This window comes from Aythya ferina (assembly GCF_964211825.1).
Source record: "Aythya ferina genome assembly, chromosome: Z".
Lineage (NCBI taxonomy): Eukaryota > Metazoa > Chordata > Aves > Anseriformes > Anatidae > Aythya > Aythya ferina.
In genome coordinates, this window is record NC_140299.1 from 2,494,534 (window position 1) to 2,515,164 (window position 20,631).

Here is a 20,631-nt window from a genome sequence, read left to right on the forward strand (position 1 = left end):
GGTGCAGGAACTGCAGGGGAAAGGCTTGGCAGCCCCAGACCTGGAGCACCCGCGGGGCACAGCTCAGACTCCACCAGCAGCTCCCACACGGGGTTACCGTGGGCAGCAGCAGCCCATTTTGGTGAGGAGGACACTCCCGAGCCACCTGAGCCACCACACGGCCACCACGAGCTGCTGCAGGTGTAGGATGATCTGCACAGCCGAGCGAAACCTCCCTTTATTTTGTCCCCCCCTTGCAGGGGTGGCACACAGACACGCGGGCCGTGGCCGGCAGCAATCAGCCAGGCCTTTAATTGGCTTGCAGAGGCTGTGCCCTGGCTGTATTTTATATTATTTTCACTTCGGTTTATGTCGGCGGGAGCAGGGCCCTACTAAATTCGTCCCCTCTGCTCGAGACGAGCTGCACAGGCCTTGAAGGGTATTTTTACTGGTAGGTAAACCTCACCCACAAGCAGCCTCTCATTTCAGGCCTACAGATGAGATATTTTCCAGTCCAGTTTAACTCCAACCCTGCCCCTTCCTTCCACAAGCCCCAAATGACTGTTTTCTCCTGATTCCTTGGTCATTGTGTAAGTGTGATATCCCTTGGCAGAGCCTACAAAAGAGCTCGGGAGGAATACGGTTCCTGCCTACTTGGCTCCTTTTAGGGTTAAAGCCAGGATGGGTTTTGTGCCTAAAGCAACATCCTTCACGCAAATGCCAGCATAACATAAATTGTGCCGGGCTCCGAGGAGAAGCAAATGTCAAAAATTAAGTTATTCTTCTGCTTGACTCACAAATCCAAGTAGCATGCAAATAAAGAGGAGCCATCTGTTCGGTCCCTGGGCATTTTAGAGACAAGCATCCAGCCCCAGACCCAGCTCCTTGGGGTCAGCCCTGCTGCAGCCCTGTCCAGCACCACCCGGCACGGCACAAGTGTCCGTAACCCTTCACGCTGGCACCTTCCCCACGGATTCCCTGCTTCCAGGAGGGATTTTGGGGCTTCTCCTGCCTCCGTTCCTCCTCTGCAGCATCAGGGCAGGGTCCTCGCTGCTTCAGGTCTGAAGCCACTGGTTTTGGTGGAGCCTGCCTGCACCTCCAATATCACGATGATATCATTTTGATATCATCGTTTATGTAGCTGCTGCAAAGCACAAGGAAAATGCATTTTTTTGAGGGGGGCGAAGAGCATTAGGATGGGGAAGGCTGTAACGGGAAATATGGTTAAGAGGGGGTTTGGAGTCTGTGCTGGAAACCACCTCTGAGAAGCAGTCCAGGATATGGGCATCATGCGAGGGCCTCTACAGCCTTCTGTGCTGCCCTCCTCCCAGCTGGTTCCAGCAATCCCAATTCCCATCTCTTCTCTGAGCCCCCCCATCCCACCCAAACTGACGGAAAACCCAGGATAGCTCCAGGGGAACCAGCCGAGTCAGACTGCCATCAGAGCAGTGCACAGGGAGCTATCAGTGAAGGATCTCTCCCTGCACCCTCAGCTTATAAATAAAAGGGGAAAAAAATCATATTCAGCTCTGTCACTTGTTGAACAGGCAGCTCCAGAGCAAAACCAGTTACCAAGGTACTGGACTAGAGCAAATGATGCTACAAAGAGGAGGGAAGGCACAGCATCCCAAGGGGATACCCCCGGGTGGAGCAGGCTGCATCACCCCCATCCAGGCTGTGGGTGTCTCAACCCCAGCAGGAGCCCCACGTGTGGTGTGGTGCCATCCCCTCGAGGTCTGGGCTTTGGGATTTCCCTAACAGGGCCTTGGGGGCTCCCAGAGCTGGGATGGAGGAGGCTCAGACACGCTGAAGCAACCGTGACCCACTTGCCAGGAGGGAGCACCAGGAGCGACGGGAGAGCTTTTACGACGTGACTCAGCCACCGAGCCCCATCCCATGGCACATTAAGCCAGATGAATCAAAGGCTGGAAATGCGGGGCACGTCTGGCCCTACAAAAACACCACTCGACTTTTTAAGTGATGATTCGCTATTGATTACGGGGATGAAGATGAGATAGCTCCCTTATCCCCCTGCCAGTTCCCACACTCCCGGTCGCATTGCAAGCAAACGCCAGCCAGAGATGAGCCCTCTCTCCCGAAGCCAAGTCCCTGCTCTCAGAAGAGAATAAACTTGGCACGCCACAGCCCTCTGGGCAGATGCCTGAGCTTGCTGGAGTTGACCAAACAGGCTCTGGGTGCTGTGGTGCCACCAGGTTCAGTGATCCTTCCTGGCAAGGACGGTGAGACGGGGGTGACTAGAGACAGAGGTGAGCAGGATGCGCTCCCACGGGTCCTGAGGATGGTTGGCAGGGCCAGCTGCTGGTGAAAAGGAACTGCCAAGAGTCCTGGGCACAGTGAGGGAAAGAACCAGGTCCAGGGTCCACCTGGGAGCAGCAGGAGACGGGACAGGCTACGGCATAGGTGTGACACGGACACCTCCTGCCCTGAGCCGCTCCTTGTCGCAGGCTGCCCCCTCCTCGCCTCCTGAGTGAGTGTTTGCCAGACGAAGGCGAGCAGGAATGCTTAGCACACGTCTGTCTCCTGTCACACACCCTCTCCAAGGCCCATTTGCTGCCGTGGGCTTGGATGCTCGGGAGGGCAGAACGACCCCGATGGATTTTTGACGGCGGGATGTGAGCAGGGGAGATCAGGGGGCAGCGCCACGTTGTTGCTGTCAGGAGTGCTTTTACATGAGGTTATTTTAGAAATAATCAGGTGTTAAACCTGTATCTACACAACAGGAGAAAGCTGGAGGTTTCTCCGTACGGGCCAGAGGGGATTTTCCCTAGGGAGGCTTTCGGTCTCCTGCCTGCTCTGCTGGTGTTTGCCAGACCTCGAGCTTGCAGCCTCCCCAGGGAAAATCCCCTCTGGCCCCTTCGGAGGTTTTCTGTAGCTGGACCGCATCCTTCCTCTGGATGGTGACGGGTCCTTCTTCTCGTCCTTCCTCTCCGAAACCAGGCGATACAGAAGACTCAGAGTGCATTGCACAAAAGCTCTCTGCAGCTTGCTGGGTGATATCCCCGAATCCTGCCTCCGCCTGCTGCTGGGAATGTACATTCCTGCACCAGCAGAGCAAAGTCACAGCAGCTGCTGCCTATCCTTTATAATTTAAACCTTCCCTTTAAGTAAAACATTGCACGAGTAGGGAGGGATTTCCACCGAAATCGGGGCGTTTTGACCACGTAAGGCACTCGGAGTCAGACCCCAGGTTGGATTGGTGGTGAGCAGAGCTTGGGCTCGGTCTCAGAGCACAGATTTGATGCGTGTTTGCTCCATCTATCACAGAAATCTTGGAAATGGGTGTGTTAAAATGCTGTCGAGGTGGATGTATGAAGGGAATGGCCCACGGGGGTGGCTGGCAGCGGGGCTGAAGCCTCGGAGGGACGCGGGCCGGGCTGCCAGCCTTCATCCATGAGTGGTGCTCGGGGACCCGCTGGGGCAGCACGGAGACGTGCCGGCGGGGCCGGCTGCCAGCGAGATGCAACCTAATTGTCCTTTTGGCTGGGTCTGGCTTAAAAAGAATAAATAAAGAGAAGCAACAACAGCAAAACAACAGCGGAATTGCCCAAACAGCAGCGAACGAAAACAACCCTTGGTGAAACCCGGTGTTGGGACCCGAGTGGTGCTTCTGGGACTAGAGGGAACGGCCTCCAGCTGTGCCAGGGGAGGTTTTGGTTGGAAATGAGGAGATTTTTCTGTCAGAAAGTGTGGATGGGTGTAGGGACGGGGTGCTGGGGTCACCGCCCCTGGGGGGAGGCTGGCCGTGGTGCTTGGGGACGGGGTTCAGTGGTGGCAGTGGTGGTAGGGGGTGGTTGGACCCGGTGATCCTGGAGGGCTTAATGGCTCTGCGGCTCCCTGGTGCTGGGAGAAGCTGATTAAAAGCCTGATTTTGATTTAATTGCTGCCGCTCTGGTTCCGACCTCCCCACGGGCTTGGCCCTCTCAGGGCATACCCCATCACAGGCAGCACCCTCAGCCTGCGATTTGACCGATTCAAGCCAAACACGAGACTCGTGCCACGCTTAATTTTTATTTTTCCTCAAACACCGCCAGTCCCCGACCCTTTTCGACCACCAGCACGAATAATCCGGCCAAGACCCCCTCAGCACCCCCGCAGCACCCCGCTCCCCGCCCTGCGCCGCCCGCCGCCGGCGGCGCTCTGCGCCCTCCTCACGGCACCCCCCTGAGGCACCTCCAGGGGGGGCGTGCCCCACCCTCAAGCCCCGCCCACCTCCCATATCCCTCCCCTCCCATTGGCTGCGCCGCCTGTCCGTCCCCCGTGGCGGGCAGGGGCGGGGCCCCCGGGGCGCCCCGACGGGGCGGCGGCGGCGGCGGCGGCGGCGGCGAGGGGAGGGGAAGGGAGGACCGGGGAAAAAAGGGGGGGGGGGGGAGGGCCGGGAGGGGGCTTTGTACGGGGAGCGATCGGCGCCGGGGGGAGGCGGGGGCAGGGCGGGAGCGGCACCGGCACCGCCGACATCCGGGCCTCCGCCCGCCGCCCCCAGCCGCCGCCAGACGCCGGCCCCGAGCGCCGCTCCGCAGGTGGGTCCGCGCCCCCCCCCCCTCCTCCTCCCTCAGCTCTGTCTGCCCGCTAATTAGGGGTGTTAATGAAGCCCAGGGTGCTGGGGGGGGGTGGGGGTGTCGTCGGGGTGCGGGGTGTTGTGTGTGTCCGTCCCCAACCCAAAAGGTTGCGCCCCGACGGCGCCGCGAGCCGCTGCGGGAGGAACCCCAAAATGTGCCCGCAGAGCCCGGCCTGCAGCCCCCCGACCCGTGTCCTCTGTCCCCCATCCCGTACCCCTCCGTCCCGTACCCATCCCAACTTACGTACCCCAATTAATTCATCCCGTGTCCGCCATCCCATCTCTGTCCCATTGATTTACCCCGTGTCCGTCATCCCGTATCTCTCCCGTTTATCCCACATCCAGCATCCCATATCCACCCCTTTTATTTATCCCTTTCACTTATCCCATAGCCATCATCCCATATCCATCATATCTGTCCCTTTTATTTATCCCTTTTATTTATCCCTTTTATTTATCCCTTTTATTTATCCCTTTTATTTATCCCTTTTTTTATCCCTTTTATTTATCCCTTTTTTATCCCTTTTTATCCCCCTTTTTTATCCCATATCCATCATATCTGTCCCATGTAGCTATCCCTTTTATTTATCCCATGTCCCTCATCCCATATCCATCCCTTTTCCTTACCCCCTTTTCCTTACCCCCTTTTCCTTACCCCCTTTTCCTTACCCCCTTTTCCTTACCCCCTTTTCCTTACCCCCTTTTCCTTACCCCTTTTCTTTACCCCTTCTATTTATTTATCCCTTTTTCTTATCCCTTTTCCACCATCCCATTTACCCCATTCCTTTATCCGGGCACCACCTGATGATCTTTTCCCTCCTCCCCTGCCCGTCCCACTGTTCCCAGGGACCCCCCAATTCCCCCCCATAGGTGCCTTGGGGGTGGGATGCTGCTCACCCCCCCGTGTCACCATGCCCCATGGCAGGATCCCCCACGTCCCATCCCACCCCTGTCCCCCTGCCCCGAGCCCCCCAAACCGCGGTGCCGTGGGTGCAGCGTGCGGGCTGATCTCCTCGCCCTGCTGCCCGATTGATCGCGCCGCTGAGCTCCCTCCCAGGATCGTTACGGCTGCAAAGAATTGATGGCACAACACAGCCCTTTATTAGCAACATAACTTTTCCTCCTGTATTTTATTTTTTTTATTTTTTTATATTTTTTTTAACGCGGCACAAAGGGCAGAGCCTGCGCCCGGCCGCCCCCGGGCAGCCTGCAGATCGGTCTGCTCGGTCCTGTGCCTGAAAATAAAAGTGGTTTAGAGGCGACTGTAATGTTTTATTCCCCGTCCTGCCCGTCCCCGGGTCTGGCGAGGTGGCGAGGGGCGTTTTGGTGTTGGATGGGGTGAAATCCCTCGGGGTGGAGGTGCTGGGTTACCCGTGTGGGTCTGCCTGCTGTGATGCTCTGAGGGAGGAACGCCGGCTGCGGTGCATGCTCCCATCGCGACCCCCAGCTGGGCACCCAGCGCCAGGGCTTTGGGGCACTGCAGCCCCAGCTCCTGGCAGCACACGGATCCCCAGGAGCTGCAGCTCTCCTTCCTGGGAGAAATGTGAGGCTTTTTGCCTTTTGCTGGCTGCACGGAGGCTTTGGGGTGTGCGTGAGCGTGCGGGTGAAGGCGAGGAGCAAGCAGCCCGAACGCTCTGCGCGGATGCGAGCGCGCACGTACGGGTGTGCCATAAATCAGGCTGCTTTGGGGCTGATATAACCACTAACGGGGAGACGGGAGGCACAGCTCCTGGCGTTTCAGTCTCTGGGGCTTGCCATAATGCAGATCCTCAGGCTGTGCCCGGTGCCAGAGCGGGCACCACGAGTCACGCAGAGCTGGCGCTGCCTCGCCCGTGGCCGTGGGCCAGCCGCCTGGCTGCCCGGCTCAGCCTCCGTGTCTCCACAGCCTGCTTGCTGCCTGCCCCGTCTGGGTGCTGCACGGCATCGCCCTCCTCCCAGAACTGATTTTTGGGGACCTCAGGGCGCTGGGTGTCCCCTGCCTGCGGTGGCTTTGTGGCACCCCCTGTGCCCGGTGGCACCTCTCCAGGGCGCTGCTCGGGGACCCATCTGCTGCGTGCCATCCAGAGGGACATGCTCGGGGAGGATGGGGTTTTTGGGCTTGAACATGGCAAAAAAAACCCTCCTGAGTGAGACCGTGCACCAGCTTGGCTTTTACAGGAGCCGGGAGCCTGCTGCTTGTCATGAGGAGGGAGCTCAGCTCGTGCTGTCAGGGCAGGGCGGCTGCACGCAGCTTGCATAACCCGTCCTAATTGGGAACCCACAGGCCAGTGGGGTGACGGGGCTGTCCCCCGTCTCGTGGGGGGCAGCTCTGGGAAGGTGACGGTGATTTTAAGCCCGGGAAGGGAACGCAGTGAGTGTGTGAGGTGTGCTCCTGGGCAGGGCTGTGCTGCTGGTGTGCCCGCGCCGGGTGGCAGGTGAGCATCCCTGACCCGCCTGGTGTCGGTGCTGCCAGGAATTGGGGTTTTTGGGGTCTGTGAGCGCCGGGTAGTGGGAGAGGTGCTGGGTTTGGACATTTCTACCTTCAGTTAGTTGATGTAGAGGTGTGTTGGGGTGAGAGCTGCACGAGTGCATCAGGGGTTGGGTGGCAGCACCCTGCTGCTTCACGGTGGGAAGCGGGGGCTCAGCAGTGCCCGCGGTGTGAGGAGGAGGAGGAGGAAGAAGGTCCTGCCCTGGGGAGCCCTGCTTCCTGCCCCGTTTCCATCGTGGCCTGGAAACAGAGCTGGTTTTACTGGTTAGAAGGGATCAGCCTCGAGATCGCTGCTTCCTTTCCTTAAAAAGAGGAGATGGAGTGGAAATCAAAGTGCAAGTGGGGGCTCTGGGTCCGTCTGCTTCTGCTGCAGCACGGGGACCCTGGTGTCCCCGCTTTTGGTCCCGTGGGCAGCCCCTCGGAGCAGCCCCTCGCCCCCTGCCTGGGTCCACGGCTGCATGCAAACACCACAGGGGCTTTTGAAACGCCTGAGCCCAGAGTGGCAGCGAGCGAGGAGCTCCTGGATCTCCTCCCAAAACCCTAGGAGGCTCGGCTGGCGGCGGCGGTGGTGGAGCGGCGCCTGCGCCGCGGGGAAGAAAACCGAATTAGCGGGGTATTTACCGGGGCTCGCTGCTCTGAGCTGCTCGGCCGGGCACCTGGGCATTAAACTCGGCTTCTGAAGCCCCTCGCCCTCCTGCCCAGCCCTCGGGGAGCACGAGGAACAGCTCGGCCCCAGCGCTTTCCGTTCCCTTCTCCCTCCGTTGCCTCTCTGAGCGAGGGACGGGTGGCGCTCGGGCGGCTTATACAATTCTTTTGGCGGCTTTCCTCCCCGAAGTCATTATTCTGGGTACATGGTTTGTTTGTTTATGCGTTTTGGTTTTCATCAAACACCATGCCTTTTTTATTTATTTATTTATTTATTTTTATTGTGTCTGAAAAGCTCTGGGGGCTTCCTCTCCTCTCCCCGCTCCCAGATGGTTGGCTATAAAAAAAGGGAAGGCTCCGCACAGGAAATATTAGAATAAAAAAGGAAATATTTCGGTTCTGTAATGAATGAAGTTTGGCCTTTCCAGAGAGGATGTGGGAGAGAGGAGGGGAAAAAAAAAAAAGTGGCAGGTGTGTTTGGAGGGAAGGGTGTGCCCCGCCGTGTATTTTCAGCCCTGCTGGGTCGGTGCCACTGGTTTCACAGCGCTCCGCTGAAAAGGGATCCGGGTCCCGGTGTGCTTTTAATCTCATTGTGTCCAGCTGGAAGAAACAACCCTGCCCGCTCTTCTGAATCTGTTTCAGCTCGTCGATGTAATTAGCTCCCGGTTCCCTGTTAATGTAACTGGAAGGAGACGCACGGGCTTATTTACCTTAGCTGGTTGACCTGGAGGAAAACGCATTTGGGTTTTTTCTTGGAGGGTGTAGGGGGCAGGTTGGGAGCTGGGGGGGCACTGCTTCACCTTCAGCACATCCCAGGAGCAGAGGGAGGCTCTGCACAAGAGCTGGGCTCAGCAGAAGCCCCCGGAGGGCAAAGTGAAGCCCCCTGCTCCATAGGGAGCAGTGCTGGAGGGTGTCTTTGTGCACCCATTGCTCCTGTGGGTTAGCAGGTCGCTGGGTGGGAAGGGAGCTGCGCAGGGCTGTGCCCACCCAGGACATCTTCACCCAGGACATCATCGCCTTTTTGGCACTTGGTTGGTGCCCGGATGAATAACCACAACGCAAAAACATAAGGAAAAAAAAAATATTTGCAACAGCAGCGGGTTGGAGATCTTAAGCTTATGCGGGGCCATTTCTCAGGAACGGTGCCCAAATGCCCTATAAAATCCTGTGTGCACACAAAGTGTGCTCAAGGCAGCAGCAGCTGCTTAATAACAGAATGGCACGAGGGTTTGGGACCTGGCACGAGGGTTTGGGACCTGGCACGAGGGTTTGGGACCTGGCACGAGGATTTGGGACCTGGCACGAGGGTTTGGGACCCGGCACGAGGGTTTGGGACCCAGCACGAGGTTTTGGGACCCGGCACACAGGATTGCTGCCCCCGCTTGGAGCTGCGGGGGAAGCGTGGCTCGGCGAGCAGGATGAAGGCTGCTGGAGGCTGGCCAGGACGTCTTTATGAAAATCCACCCCCTACGAACACGGTGTGGGAACTTTGTTTCTGTCTGCCAGTGGGCAAAGCCGGCTGTTTTACGGCTTGGCTGAAGGTTGTCACCTCTGCCAGCCTTTTGGGCTGCGGGGTGGACGATGCTCCAGAAAGCCCCACGTTGGCTCGGGCCAATAAATAAGTAAAAAAATTGGCCCAAAGTTGGCCTGGTAAGACAAAGGTGTGCCTTGAAATCCCTCTGGGAAGGGGAAGCTCGGGGATCCCGTCCCCTCCACAGCTTGCAGAAGTCAATCACCGTGACACCGAGCGGGATGCGAGGGAAAACATTCTGGGTGTTTGTTGTCGCTTTTAAGCATCCTGATTGTCAATTAAATAGAGGAGAAGGGAAACATGACGGATGGCAGTCACTTAAGTTGCTCAGCGGGGATTTGTAGCCGGCGCGGTTATTGCCTTGCCGCCTGCCAGCCGTGCAGCAGTTCCCAGCCTCGCCTCCACAGATCGCCCCGCTCAGGGGCGTGCAGCTCCTCCTCGGGCTGCAGCTTGGTGCTGGAAACCTCAGCCTCCTCTCGGGCTTTTTCAAACAAAAAACACTCCCTCTTAAACAACTTCTGCAGAGTTACAGGGGCAAAGCCATCGGGGCGCTGCGCCCTGCTCCGGCGGCGTGGCAGCGCCGGCGGGGGGTGTTTCTTCATCACCACTTCAAATTATAAGGCTATAAACGAGCCCTCTGACGGCCTGCAATTAATACCGGGATGCAGGAATCCACCGGCTGCAGGTCGTAAATTTGAAGCGCCCCATAGTAGTGATGGGATTTGCGGAATAACACCAATTTGTACATTAACTCAGTGTCTGTGCGGGAGTTGTTCCGTGGTGCCTCCTCAAAATGTGAAAAGGAAAATGTAAATCTTATTTTCCGTGGCGTTGACGGTGCAACCTGGGCATCCGACCTGAGCAGCTTTATGTGGACGGACATCTGTGTGTGTTTGCTGTACGCCGTGCCGTGCACATCACACTAAATGCCTGTATCCGTGCTGTATTTCTGTATTTATCAGCACATCCACTCCGTTTTGGCAAATAATACCCTAAGCTTTTAAAAGGGAAGGAAGTCTCTGATGGGTAAACTTGCTATTGACACGCTCTCTGCCTGGAATCGCGCTCTGTACACAGCTTTTATTACCTCCTGCCCTTCGCTGAGGTTTCTTCTCTGTCTCTGTCTTTTATTATGGATCGGGCTGGCAGCGCTCAGGGTGTGTGTGTGAGTGATGTTGCTCGCCTGGCTAGCCCATTGATTTCGGGAGCAGCCCTTCTGCAGGCTGTGTGTGCGGGGTTTTTCCAATCCCCTTGGCTTTACCGGGCCTAGAGCTGTGAATAAATGCCCAGCAGTCCATACTCAACACCCGTGTGCTGGCTCAAGTGTGTGGTCCTGGTGGAAAGCAAGAGGCAGAGAAACATCAGCCACGAGTCTGCAGCACATTTTATCGGGCTGTGCTCAGAGCACAGAGCCCAAGGCTCTTTTCTCCATCCAGGCTCTGAAAGCTGGGCTTGTTCGAAGGCAGAGCTCTTACCAAAACCCCATTTTTTGGGGGGATTCTGCACCATCTGCCTGCTTCTCCAGCTGAACACACCTGAGCCTTTGCTCGTGGCAGGAGGAGGGTGCCCCCCAAATCCCCGCCACCCCTTGCTCTTCATGTCGTGGTCCGTATGGGGCTGGGGCTGCTTCCCCGGGACCTAGGATCTTTATTCTGGAATCATGAGGGTTGGAAAAGACCTCCAAGATCATCCGGTCCAACCATCCCGCGGCTGCTCCCTGCCATCCCAGGACATGCTCGCTGGGGAAAAAAAAACAACATGCAGTCTTTGAAATGTTTGTCCCGGGGCCAAGCCAAAGTGCAGGTTTGGGGGAAATAAAGGAAAAGGAGATGCCTTTTTGATGAGAGCCGCTGGGAGGATGCTGCTGTGACAGCCGTGGGTCCTCCCATCCTCGCTGAGCCTGCCGCTGGCACACGGGGCCGGACCCCGGGCTGCGCTGGTGCTGCGGGGATGGGTCACTGCTGGGAGGCACGAGAGGACCTTAAAAAGAAATAAATATCAGCCAAAAAAATAAAAAAATCAGAGGAGGAAATTAAAGCAACCTTCCAGTCTTGAGCTAGTTTCCTCTGTTGCATTTTTTGGCAAGAGCTGGCGCGGCGGCGGAGGGGAAATCTGCTGTAACTTTCCATTGTCGCTGCCCGCCGCGCTGCCCGGGGATGCTGGATGAAAGGGGCCGAGGCCAAGCAGGGAGGGCGGGTGGGAGCTGTTTTTTTTTGGGGAGATAACACTCCCCTCACCCCCATGCCATGCGGCGATGCCTTGGGCTGCACGGGCGGCTCCGTGCGAGCATCCCTCGGGACCGGGGGGCTGGCGGTGCCCGGCCTCCCCTCGCCCCCGCTCTGCGTTTTGGCCCCCGTCCCTATTGTCTCCCGGTGCCTCCCAGTTGCTTGGCAACCCCGGTGCTGTTAATGGGGCTTCGTCATCCCCTCCCCGTGTCCTCCTCCTCCTCCCTGGGGTTGTCCGCAGAGAGAGGAAAATGGCCCTCGCTGCAATCTGCATCTCCCCGGCTCTGCTCTGTGTGTCCGGCTACATCGCTCACAGGCATGGACAGCAGGGAGATGCTGCCCAGGATTTTGGGCTCCTTGTCCCCAGGTTGCCCAGCCCAGGGCTCAGCCCCCTCCTGTTCTCCCTTACCCCGAGTCCTTGAAGCCTGCCTGGTCCTACAGAGCTGGCTTCAAAGCTGGGAGTGAAATCGGGCTGCGAGGAGCTCGTTTCCTCCAAAATCTCTTCCCTGTGGACTCTGCAGAGCCGTGTCTGGAGGTAAAATCAGTGCTGGAAGAAATATGCTCCCCCGGAGCCGATGGGGACGGCTCATCCTTGCCCACCCACGTGTGTTATCATCGGGCAATAAAAGTGTTTCCATTGCATCTTTGGGCTGGGTGTGCCGAACTTGGCACGAAATGCTAAAATGCGTGCAGAGGGGCAGGACGGGGTCTCCAACACCCTTAACTCAGGCTCGGCTGTCTTCCTTCAATTAGCACACTTCAATTAGGGCTCTGGGGGGTGTGAGGTGGTGCTCTTTGGTGGAGGTGGGGTTGGGTCACCTCCGAGTAAAATGGGTAAAAATCCCGTGAATTTATTGAAGCTGTCTGGGGTCAGTGAGTGTTTTCAGCCCGTGTTTCTGGTGGAAACCTGCAAAGGAGCTGGAGAACGGTCTGGAGGTCGGGAGCAGGACCTGGGGACGGCTCCGTCCCCATGACGAGGCCTGAATTTAGAAACTGCCTGCATGCAAAAAGTGCATCTAATTGGCCAATTGCATACTAATTCACAGCAATTACACATGCAAATGAAGGTGCATAGTTTTGCATTCGTTCCACGCGGGCGTTTATGCACAGCATTCCTGCAGAGCCCTCGGACGGCTGCGTGTCAGCTGTGCTTCTGGACGGGGACGTGCTGGGGATCGGTGGCAGCAGGGGTCGAGGGTGTGATGTGCTCAGGCATGAAAACGAACCCATTTTTCCACGGGATCTGGGGAAATGGGTGCTTCCCTTCCCCGGGAGGACGGCTCCACCTGTAGCTCAGCTCCTTCGACGGCTCTGGGGGAGAGCAGAGACGCACGAGGGGTGTCCCTGGAACTGTTTCTCAGGGCTTCGTGTTTCCCAGGAAGCGCTGCTCATTTTCCTTTTCATATTTAAAGCAAAAACAAAACCTAATGACCGAAGGGGCTTGTTTTTTGTTCTCCGGAAACCTCTTAGACTTTCTAATCTCTGCCGAGTGTGTCATGGGCTGGAATCTGCATAGGTCTGTGCATGCTTCATTCCTGCCTGCTTTGCCTGTCTGAAGAAGTCGCATTGCATGCAGCTTGCTGCTGGTGCCATCCAGATCCCCCGTTATTGCTTCACGCTCCGCAGCCTGATCCTGGATGTAAATCTCAAGTCTCTGTTTTGACTCTCAGCTCATTGCATCCCGAAGCTTGTGCCTGTACAAGCGGTAGGGCTGTCCTAACGATCTTGAAAAACGCTTCCTAATCTCTGTCTGCATCTGCCTGCTGAATATATACGGGTATTGATGGTGTGCAGTGAAGATGCTTGGCTATGCATTTGGCTAGCATGCCCGTCCTACTGCACAGTGATTAACAGCAGGGTTTTCTTCTGCAGGCAATCCCAAATGAATGACAAGACAGTTTTTAGGCGCATCATGCCCCCAGACACTAGGTATATGCAGCAGTTTGCTTTGACAGCGTTTTACATCTGTTCCAGGTAGACCTTCCACTCGGGAATCCGGGTGGCTGGGTAGTATTTAGTGTGTGTCTATGGGGCTCGGAGGGGAAGGAGTTCATTTTCACCTCCTCTAAAATAATCTAAGGTTAAGGAGGGGTGCTGCGTGTAGTACAGCTGTGGTTGTGACTTGTGGGTGGCCGAAGTTTTATGTGCCTGGAAACCAAAAGGTAAGGAGGAGCCCACGTTCCCCATTGCTGCCAATCCCCCCTGTTACTGTCATAAATTGCAACAATTTGTACTTTAAAGGCACCGTTTGTGTAAAGCTTACTCCTGCATGTTGGACTTGCATAGTTTTGCAAGAGATAATTGCCTATTTGGGAGACAAAAAGCTAATCTTGCCTGGGGGTCTCCTCTTTCTCTTAGCAAAATTGATAGTTGGTGGGAAGTGCCTTGCCAGCAGTGAGCGTCTGGAGGGGAACAAGTTGGTGGACAAAGTGCAGGTGTGGCTTGGAAAAAAATGCAGAAACCACTCATTTTTCTGCAGCACAGGGTACCACGTTACCATCGGGTAGTGAACAGAGCTGCCCTCTCTCCTTGCATGCTGTGCCAGGACAGGGACATCCTTGTGCTCTGTGTTTTTTGGCAGCCACCACGGCAGGTTCAGCAGAACGTGCAGCGTGCACCCCCAGAATATTTGCAGCCAGCTTCACTTCTTCTCTTTCCCTTTTGCTCCCAAGCATTCATAGCTGTTTTTGCCTGTACCAGGATGCCAGCAGGATGCTGCGGGAGGTGAGGGCAGGGTGTCTGTGCCTCCCTTTGTCGTGTCCTGGAGGGGCAGCAGAAGGTTTGGGTCTTCTGCAAGTCAACCCTGCAAAACCAGGGGCAACCCGGACCACTTCTGTTCTGCCAGCTGGAGATCTAGCTGTATTTCTTACCATGCTGACACGAGAGCTTAGAAATCCTGATCTGGGAGAGGACTGGGGCTGAAGGTTGGGGTGCTAGCAGAGAAGCCCTCTCTCCCAGACTTGTCCTCGTGTGGGCATCCAGCCTGACCAGGGCAGCTCTCCTGGGCACGTCTCTGCTTTAAGCAGGTTGCTTGCCTTTAAAGTCTGCTTCCAAGTGGGCTTGAGGTCATTGGTGATGATAGGCTTGTTCTTTTTTTCTTTTCTTTTTTTTCTTTCTAAATGTTTTTGAAACTTCAGCAGGATGTTGATAACGTATACCGCCTGGCCGCGATGGGAGATTTTGGTTCCTTTCCTGAATCTGTAGGAAAATGGCCTTTGTGCCCTTTGTAGAGAGAACCCTACAGGGGAGGGAAAGGTGGCACAGACACGGAGATGGTTCTGGCTGAGGAATGAGAGCTTTGCTCCTCTTACAGCGCTGGGCAAGATAATGAAACAACAGGAAAAAGAGATGGAAAAACGTGGGACACAGCGGGGGCTTGGAGGGGAAGGGGGGGCGTTGGGAGGAGCTGTATAAGCTCCAGCTGGGGGTGAAGGACCTGGCCTGAGGTCGGGTGGCAGCTGTGGGATGGAGGGGGTGAGGCTGTGAGCACAGCATCGTGGTGCTGGTGATGGCTTTGGGGAGCCCAGTGGGGCAGGGGAGAGGTCCCTGGGATGGGAGGGGAGCAGGAGGGGACGTGCCACCACGGGCAGCCCACACAGGGAGCCCGGAGAGCCCCTGCCCAAGGGGGTGACCAGAAGCAGCTTGCCTTCCAGCTCTTCTTTGGAATTACAAGGGTGACAAATTAATTAATTTATTTTTAGGTGAGCACAGCTGGGGATCTGCCGAGCTCTGCTGGGCACAGCGGCGTGTTCCCGCTCGGCGCTGGCTTCCTGGCCGTGATTTCTCGTCCAAAAAGCAGCAAAGCCTGGCGAGCACGAGAGCATGGGTCCAGAAGTGGTGCTAAAATGAACCAGATGCTGCTCGGCCCGCGGTGCCCCGTGGCTGGCAGGGGCAGGGCATGGAGGCAGCCGCCTGTAGCCTGCGCGGGGGCGGGCGAGCAGCACAAGCCAGAATAATCCGTTTTTGTTTTTCTGGCTCGTTTTGGTCTCGCCCCTGGACAAAAGCAGGGCAGCACGGTGTGTCATTTCCTCCCGGCAGCCGTCCAGGGTGCCACCGTGGGCTCTGCCGCCCCTGCCCCGGGCACAGATTGCTCCTTGTTCCAGTCGTCCGTACCACCCAGGGCTTCCTTTCCAAGTTTTCTCACACCCTTTTAGAGCTGTGCAAAGCCTTAAAAGCCAAGGAAGAGGGGAGGCAGGAGGGGTGTCTAAAAATGAAGCGTTTTTGTGCCGTGCTGCAGTGATGGAGATGGGGCTGGGGGAGCCCGGGTGGTGGTGCCCCACATGGAGGTGAGGTTCAGGGGTGAAACTGGAGGGGTCAGCCTTTGGATCAGCTCCCATTTAGCAGCCAGGAGGCAGCCAACCGTGCACCCTGTGTATCGATGGGGCTTTAAAACCACGAGTGGTTGCATTTCCAACCCATGGCTCCTGCTGCAGCGGGAGGAGGACCCACCCCTGGCCGTGCCATTGCTGGTGATGAGCTGAGCAGGACTTCTTGCCATCACCAGTTTGGGGAGGTGGTGATCGACTGGGTGACCTAGAGGCAAGCAGCAGCTCATTACAACCCTAATTTAGCAGATGATGAAATGCTGCGTGTACTGGCACCAGCCCGAGCCCTCGCTGGTGGGCACGGCACCGCTGTTAGTGCTCCCTTCTCCTTCTCTCCGTGTTGTGCATTGCACAGAAGAGCACCAGCCCCAGTCCTCACATCGGACCAGGGCTTCTTGCAGGCTCCCTTCTGCTGGAGCCTCTTGGTCTGGACGCTGGATCGCCACTGGAATGGTGGGGAGTGATCTTGTTAAACAGTAATTGGGTACTGAATTATTTAGCAGCACAATCCCTGTAGCAGCAACAACAGCGAACACTTAACTTGCAATTGTCTCAGCTGGGAAACAAATACAGGGCACTGCAAACTCAATGGAGCCCAGAGGCAGAATAATTCTTCAGAGTCGGTGCTTTAAAAAAGGTTTATAGTTATTTTGTCGATGACGGCCTCATGCAGCGGGAAGTGTATGCTAATCACTTATCAGCTGCTGCCTTTTAATTTGCAGCAAGGCAAGCTGCACTCTGCTGGCTTTGGAAGGGAAAGGTAGCAAGAACCAGTTGCCAGTCCCCAGGTTAAAGGCTGGAGTCTCCCCGTGGGACGACGGCACCATAAAAACACCCAGGTGGGAGAACAGGGCTTGTTTTCTGGGGTCTCTCTGGGGTCTGCCCCCCAAAAAGCAGAGTGGTGAGCGTTTGGGGGGCTCTGTGCGCAGTGCAGCTCGCAGGCAGCTCCTTGCCTTGCTCCCGTGCTGGCAGGGAGGCTGTGGCTGTCCTTGCCTCCCTGCAGCCCTCCCGACGCCGTGTCATCGGCAGCAGGATCCAGCCCTGTGATTCAGACCTTCCCATGGATGCATCTCAGGGAAGATTAATCTTCCTAATGGAAGCCGGGCCTCTGACAGCTGTGACTTTCAAACCTCGGTCTGTCTCCGTACCACATAAACCAGAGAGATCTGGAAGGCTCATAACTTCCCGAGCAAGCGATGTCTACAGCAAAATAGTTATAATTAACTTCAAAGCATGAAACAGTTTCTGTCTTTAAAGCAAAATGCAAAAAAAAAAAAAAATCCTCCCTAGGCCTGGGTCAAAAATGAGTGTTTTTCATGTCACGTTAGCTGTGCCTTAAAAAAAAAAAAAAAAAAAATCTTGACAATTCCGAATTGTGGTAGGTAACTGATAATGAAGTTCTCACTTTCATAGGAACAGCGTGGTTCTTTCACTGGGGCGAGCTACTTGAAGCCTGTGTGTTTGGAAACAGGGTTATTGTTGTGTAAATCAGCATGAGATGCCTGCTACTGCCGCTTAATTGAAGCCAAGGAAGCCTTTGGTGGATTTGTGGAGGGGCCAGGAGAGTGTGTGTGCTGCTTGGGTTTGGGGCGCAGGTGCCCCTTTCCCAGCCCTGTTCCTTTCCGTGCCTGGCCTGTGGGTGCCCCAAGGAGCTCTGCACTGCGCCCATTTCCCCACGAGCATCTCCAGCAGCATTGCACATGCAGAGTATTTCTCTGGGTGTTGCTGCATGCGGGGCCCCAGCTCTCTTTGGAAACACCCCCGGTGCTGGTGATGCAATTCTGCCTCTGTTTTGTGTATTTTTGCATTTGGGGAGTTTGCATCCTGGGAAAACGGTGTACCTGCAGTCACAGAGATGCCTGTGCTGCTCCCCTGGAACAGCATGGGTCTTGCCTGTCGAGGTTAAAGCCAGCCCAGGTAGCACAGGGAAGGGCTGCAGCAGGCACTGAACACAGAGCAGGGCGTCCTGCTCTTGCAGCCCTATTTGTGACAACATTTTGATCGAGGGCCTCGTTAAGGCCTGTAACTGGGGATCATGAACAGAAAACGACAGGTTTCTGAGAATGTGGGAAACGTAGGCGGTGCATTTCCACAACAGGCAACCCCCTTCATCTGATGTCCCTGGGCCTGATCCAGCACCCCCGCAGCACCCACGGGCGCCCTGCTGCCCCGAGGACCCACTGCAAACCCTGCCAGGGTCTCGGCGGTGTGAATAATCCAAAAACACCCTGGGGAGAAGAGCAGCACTGGTAGGAAAAGCCCCAGCTGCTGGTGCCAGGTGCCCACGTGTTTCTCTCCTTTCTTTTTTAGCAGCGGAGAGGTGGGGAGAGCAAGGCCCTGCTTCGGAGGAGAAGCTCCAAAACTTGTCCTCTGTGGAGACGCAGAGGCAAAGAAGTTATTTGTTTAAGTCATGGGAATCTTTTTCTTTTTTTTTCCCTGAAACTGCCTCAGGGCTTTTGAACCTCTAGGGCTTGCAGTTCTAAGTGCAACAATTAAAAGTTTGGGATCTTTAGCGAGCTCTGCATAGCTGTTTTTCCTCTTTCATAGTTCCGTCATACCTTTTAATTAATTCCCTTTAATTGCTTTTAATTTCCTTTCCTCCTTACTTCTCCCTCAGTATAACTAGCGCTGTCATCCTTTTAGTTTGCCTTTCAAGTTGGAGGCTCTGTGTTTGATTTCGCTTCACCCACGTCGTGTCTTGCAGCTATTTAATTCCTGGAAAGCTTCAGCTCCAGCGATTAAAATCTAAGTGGATTCAGAGAACCTAAAAGGATCGCATGCTTCATGGCTTTCTCTTTATTAACATGAGAGGGAAACAAAGCCTAATAAAAGATCCATCCTGCCTGGACAAGGGCCACTTTCCATCACTTGTACTTCTGTGGTACCGTCACGGTGTGGATGTTCTTAGTCATTGGTAACAAGATAAAGAGCATCCTGCTATCTAGTGCTGGCGGGCTTCTGAGAGGGGCTGCTGGGATGACACACAGCCCTGCCTTGCTCTGATCTGATCCCAAATGCTCGTCAGGGCTCACAGGTGCTCTTTGTGGGCAGCCTGTACCCCAGTTCTACCTTCTTTTGGGGTCGCAGGGCTGGGGCAGGGTCTGCGGGCTGGCAGGGAGGGAGGCAGGGCACTGCTTTCGACCAGCCTGTTATTAAAATTTTGACATTTGTCTCCAATAGCTCTCGTTCTTAATGTGCTCGAAAGGGCATGGCGCATTCTGATGGAGGTACTTTCCAGCCCAGTCAAAAATAAAAGCAAGTAAAACCGCTGACAGCCACCCAGAAGGGTCCTAGAAACTTGGACCCAGCCCTCAGCAGGTGGACACCAGCGCAGCGGTGTGGGGCCTGGCCAGCATGCTCTGTCTGAAGAGCTGGCTCGGGGATGGGAACCGTGTGTTTAACCTTTCTACACCCTCTCTTCTCGAGTGGAATAGCTGTTGCTTTATCTGATCTACCCTCATTTCCTGCTCCTCTATTTGTAGTGGTGTTTAAACACAGCGCAGCCCAAACTTTGCAGGCCTTCAGGCCCTCCTTGGCAGCTTTCCTCCCAGCTGCTGAAGGAGGAAGGCTTCCAGTGCTGTCATTAATTGCCTCCAAGGACTGCAGGGGTGAGAGAGGGACATGCTGAGCACTGGGCTGTGCTGGTGTCCCGCATTGGGCTGTGCCATGCCTGTAAAACCCCTGAGGAGTTAATGCTGGGGCTGTGGTGGAGGGGAGGGTCCTGGTGGGCAGGGCAGCCTTGTGGATCAGCACTTTGGGGGCTGTGGGAGGAAATTATTTGGGCTAATCTAGGTGCTAGAGCGGAAAGAAACAGCTGAGTTTGGGTGGAAAGTATGATAGCAGAGTGAGCGGCGCGAGGAACACAGCCCTGGGGCTTACGGGTGCCAAGAAGAGAGGCACTACGAGCAAACAGACCTCTTGCCACCAAAAGGACTGACTCACGCTGCCGAGGAAGCTCGGCGTGGGTTACTGCTGTCCTGCTACCAGCCTGAATAGCAATGCCAGCAGTAGAGCAGCCGTCCCCCAGTCAGAAGCCCATTTCGGTGGGTGAGAGCAGGGAGGGGGGCAGGTGGGAGATGCTTGGTGCCGGGCTGTAAGCTGCAGGGTGTGTTTTTGGAGCTCGAAGCATGCAGGAGCTGGTTAATTTGGCTGCTGAGATAACTTCTGTAGGGTGCTGCAGGGCTGTTTAGGGGACCCCTGGTAGGCTGCCCATCACTGACAAGGGAGAAGGGTTACGGCACATACTGCCCCATCCAGGTGGGACCCAGGGTGACCAGGAGTTGGTGGCAGCTGGGTTAGGCCCCAGGCTGTCCTGCCCCTGGTTTGGGATCCCTGAAGCAGCCTCAAGGAGCAGACAGTCACCGAGAGGTGGTGTTCTGCTGCGAGCTGAGGGCTCTGCCCCTTTGCATCCATCAGTGAATCACGCCGGGGGGAGCAAACCTCCCGAGGTGCTGGGGTGGCAGCGAAGCACATTGCTGGTCCTGAGCACAGCACCTTCCTCTCGGGACACCAGGGAGCAGCCCGTGCACCTTCACAGCATCCTCCGCCACTCCCCACGGTGTGCTGAGGGGATGCACGTCCCCTGAGTGGCACTTCTGTCCCAAAAACAGCCTCCAGAGGGAAGTTTTGGGGAGCCACAGCAGCCGAGGCGGACCCGTGGCTGCTTGTGCATGAGGCAGGGCGCTTTGTGCTCCCGGCAGGATCAGGATCTTGACCGTGCATCCCTTGGCACGCCGCTTCGATTCCTCCTGCTCCATCTCAATCACCCAAGGGCCGCGGGTTGCCAAGGCCTCCCCGTTGCTATAGCGAGGCGAGACAGGGCCAAGCGCTGCCTTCCTCCACCACCCCGCTTCTCCTAATCACACCTGAAGCCACGGATATCA

The 20,631-nt window shown here is 56.1% G+C and overlaps 1 protein-coding gene across 1 annotated transcript in view; it reads left to right on the forward strand.

Moving 5' to 3' along the window:
- The first annotated feature begins 4,487 nt into the window (after positions 1 to 4,487).
- Positions 4,488 to 20,631, forward strand: part of ZBTB7C (zinc finger and BTB domain containing 7C) — a 134,988-nt gene continuing 118,844 nt past the window's right edge. Inside the window, exon 1 of the mRNA XM_084505019.1 lies at positions 4,488 to 4,517. The gene's annotated coding sequence lies outside the window, so the exon portion shown is untranslated. The remainder of the gene's footprint in view (positions 4,518 to 20,631) is intronic.